General features: G+C 52.4%; 1 long non-coding RNA gene and 1 other non-coding gene across 2 annotated transcripts; both read right to left on the bottom strand.

The window, feature by feature from the left end:
- Nucleotides 1–274: 274 nt before the first annotated feature.
- Nucleotides 275–3,981, bottom strand: LOC103674058. Its single transcript, XR_571542.2, has 2 exons — nucleotides 3,790–3,981; nucleotides 275–646 (listed from the first exon to the last, which is right to left on the bottom strand). It is a non-coding gene; the product is annotated as an uncharacterized LOC103674058 (long non-coding RNA).
- LOC121104479 lies at nucleotides 3,617–3,766 on the bottom strand. Its single transcript, XR_005836811.1, has one exon. It is a non-coding gene; the product is annotated as a U12 minor spliceosomal RNA (small nuclear RNA).
- Nucleotides 3,982–3,994: the final 13 nt, after the last annotated feature.

Here is a 3,994-nt window from a genome sequence, read left to right as displayed (position 1 = left end):
CCCTTCTGCAGTTCCTTGAGGCTCTGTGACTTGTGTCACTGTGGGGGTGGGGTGGGAGAGGAGACAGGAAGGGGCCCGGCACTTACTTCTAATGTGTGTTGGTGTTTGTCACGTAAGGTTCGGACTGTACAGAATACTGTACACAGGAAGAAAATACTGGGCATCCAGAGGCAAACGTCGATCGCTCTGATGAAACCACATGGCCCACCGTGGGGCTGCTGCTTTTCCCCTCATCAGACGGGCTTTCCCCAGGGGTCACACATTCTCCATCAGCCCACATGGATCATGATTTATTATGCAGCACATTCCCTGTCCTTGGACAGTTAGGCTGTTTCCAATTTGTGAACTTTTTTTTTTTAAGTAGGCTCCACACCCAGGGTGGGGCTTGAACTCACAACCTTGAGATCGAGAGTCGCAGGTGCTACCACGTGAGCCAGCCAGTGCCCCTCAGATGATTTTCTTGAGACTAGACTCCTGGAGATAGACGGGCCAGGCTGTGTGGACGCTGGGAGTCCGGCCTTGAGACCCTCCCCTCGTGCCCAGCCTTATTCACACCATCTCAGCGGTGTGAGAAGCTCTCTCCAGTCCTGTTGTGCAACTCTGTATGTCCCATTGTTTTCCTTTTTGCTTTCCCCTCTGGCCAGCCCTGAAAAGCAGGGAGAAATCATTAGCCTCACTTTCTGCTGGAGGGACTGGGGCTCAGCAGTGAATAGCCTTCAGGTTGGAGGTGGGGCCACAGTCTCCCTGTGGAAGGCTGCAAGGGGGATCACTAGCTCCCTCATTCCTTCATGCACTGTTCCAGGTGCAAGAGACTTGGCCACAGCTGCCCCAACATGCCCTCCCCTGCTCCTGGGGTGCCAGTGAGAAAGATGTAAGACAAGTGCCAGATGGTGTCGTGAGATGGTAAATGCCAAGACAAATCAGGCCACAAGGCAAGGTGGGAGTGAGGGCTGTTCTCTCTGAAGAGACGATGAAGCCGGCCCTACTGGGGTAGGTGTTCAAGGTGGTGGAAACAGCAAGGGCAGACGCCTTGCATTTGGAACAACCTTATGGCATTAACTTCCAGAAACAGATGGCAGAAAGCAGGTCGCTGAGGGGACAGTGGAAATGAGGCTGGAATGGAAACACACTAGATGTGCTCTAGAGGGAGTGACCAGCAAGTGCAAAGGCCCTGGGGCAGAGACCTGCTGGGTATCTCCAGGAACATCGTGAAGGCCAGTGTAGCTGGGGTGGGGTGGAATGGAGAAGAGGAGAGGATGGGGAAGTGCGCAGGAAGGAAGGCTGGAAGCCACACCTCAGGCCAGGGAACCCCTTTCTCCTCTCTTCTCCTTTTACCTTCTATTCTGGCCCAGGCCCACATACTGGAGCAGGGCTGGGACTTGTCAGTGGGCAGGAAAGGGCTTGGCCTGGGAATCCCTTCTCCACACCTACTGTGTGCTGGGGACTCTGCAGAGCTCTGGGCTCACATTAGGTCTCCCCATCCGGGTACCCTTCTGGGAGAAAACAGGCCTGAGTGTCAGGCTTTGAATGCACACCTATCTGAGCTCATAAGGGGCTGTCCCCAGGAGCTGAGAAGGCCATAGACTGGACCTGGTCCCTACCCTCTCCTGGTCTCATGCCTTTCCACCCTCTCAGACCTGACATCCTTTTAAAATAACATTTAGTCTCCTGAAGTGGATTCACAAGTAATATCACCAGCCTACACACAGAGTTTTAAAAAATCAGGGCGCCCAGGTGGTACAGTCGGTTAAGCCTCTGGCTCTTCGTTTCAGTTCAGGTCTGATCTCAGGGTGGTGAGATCAAGCCCCGCGCCTGGCTCCATGCTCAGTGCAGTCTGCTTGGGTTTCTCTCTCCCTCTCCCTTGGCCCCTGCCCCTGCCCCTGCTCCCTCTCTCTCTCTCTCTCTCTCTCAAATAAATAAATAAATAAATAAATCTTTAAACAAAAAATCAACGCAAAGCTCCAACTACATTATAAAAGCAAGAAAGGAAAGGAATTTATAAAGTGATGCACATTTCAGGGTGTAAATGCTGGCCCAAGTCCCCCAGAAGGGGGGTGGCCAGGGGTCTGCCCAGATGCCCAGTTCCTGGAGGGTCAGAGCCCCAAATGCAGCCTGACTCCCAGTCTCTGCTGACAGGGACGCGGTTTTCCCAAGCAGGGTGCAATTCTTGGTCTATTTCCAAACGAAGCAGGACCGGATACCTTCAGCTATGGCTCAGCTGCGTTCCTGGCAATTCCATGTTTGTTCACACTGGGCTAAAAGTCCGACGTGTCCATACAAGAAACGGAGTGAAGCCCCGCCTGGGAGAATTGTAATGGGCCTCTTCTCTCCCGGAATGTTGCAGGCCCAGGAGTGGGGAGGGCCCACGCCTCAGGATTGCCACACCCCAGTCCCCAGTCTCCACCCGACTGGATTCCGATCCCTGTCCTTCAGACAACCAGACACCACCCTGCAAAACGCTACACCCTCCGAAATGCCTCCAGGGGAGGGCCACTCTGCTGACGGTTGATCTCAGTTATTGACCTTATTGAACTGGCTTTAAAAATAACCTTTAAGTTTCTTTATTACATTTCACTTAAGGTGTGACAGGGCCCTAAATCCTGCGGTCCTCTGGCCCCTCCCTTGTTCCTCTGCACCTGCCCTCCGCGGTCCAGCAGGGGAGGGTGCTGAGGCCGAACCTGGGCCCTCCCTTCCTCGCACCGCGTTCCTCCCCGCACAAGGGAGGGGTTAGTGGTCCCGGTTTACAGCTGAGGAGTGCCAGCCAGCACCCAGTCGCGGCTGCGCAGGTGGGACCTGGCTTCCCTTCCCTCTGTCTGGTGCCCACCCCCAGACCCGCTGGCTTTACCAGCTCCTGTCCACAGAGCTCCTGATGCCAGAGTTTTAATTATGTGGGTTCTGTCAACAGTACATGAATTCCACTGGCATCACTGCACTTAGAAATTAATAGCAACTCACAGAGTACAGTACATGCTCTTTGCTTTTCTAAAGACGTTGGGTGTGTGTGTGTGTTTTAATCGATTGATGCAACAAACATGTATTGAATAGCTACCTCGTGCCAAGCTTAGTGCTGGGTCCTGGGTCTGCATCGTAGAAAAGGAAATTCTACGTATAAAATTTTAACAATCAGCCTATTTAACCCTCGCAACGACCTGTCATTTGCCCCATTCTATAGATTGGGAAGACAGAAGCGCAACGAGGTGAGGCGATTTGCTGCTCGTGAAAGTCATGCCGCCCAGAAAGTGCGACTCGTGGGACGTGAGGTCTGTCCTCGTGAGCCTTGAGTGAGCGCCTACTGGGTGCAGCCGGCCACCACAAATAAACGGCTGGCCTTACACTGTAATTATAGAGAGAAGTTTCAGAGAACTGGGTAAGGTTCATGAACCGCACGTGAAAACGGACTTCCAACAGGTCATAAGTAAAAAATGTCCACAAACTTGAAAAACCTAGAAAACCTGGGGCGGACCGGCTACGGAAGTTGCCGAAGAGCCCCACCCATCCTAACAAAAAGCACGAAAACTAATACAGCTTATTTTTGAGAAACAAAAACTCCTCTAAGCTTGCTTACTAATTCCCTGCCTCATCACTCTGTCTACTCTTTTAGTGATAAGGGGGGGGTCGGGCAGATCGCAACTCCCAGGCATCCCGCAAAGTAGGCGGGTCACCTTAGGGGCAACCTTTACCCGCTCAAAAATTCGTCTCACATCAGCAGTGAGGATTCGGGCGTCACCCCGAATCGTTATTTTCCTTACTCATAAGTTTAAGGCATAAAGACTTACACGTGTTACTTACTGGGTAATGAATCCCACGCTCATTAGCCCTACGGTGAGTACCAGAGTGGACCGCTGAATCAAGAGCCCAGTTCCTTTGCAGTTTATCTTATTCATTTAGTTATTTGCTTATGTCGCTTTCCATTTTATTTCTTCGTCTGGGTAGAACCGGGAACGGTAGGTCCGCCGACCGCCGTATGCAGATAGGAAGCTGGCGTCGCAAAGGC

Source organism: Ursus maritimus, unplaced genomic scaffold, assembly GCF_017311325.1.
Source record: "Ursus maritimus isolate PB19 unplaced genomic scaffold, ASM1731132v1 scaffold_21, whole genome shotgun sequence".
Lineage (NCBI taxonomy): Eukaryota > Metazoa > Chordata > Mammalia > Carnivora > Ursidae > Ursus > Ursus maritimus.
The sequence above is the reverse complement of the archived record's forward strand: the minus strand, read 5'-3'. Positions and strand labels throughout refer to the sequence as shown.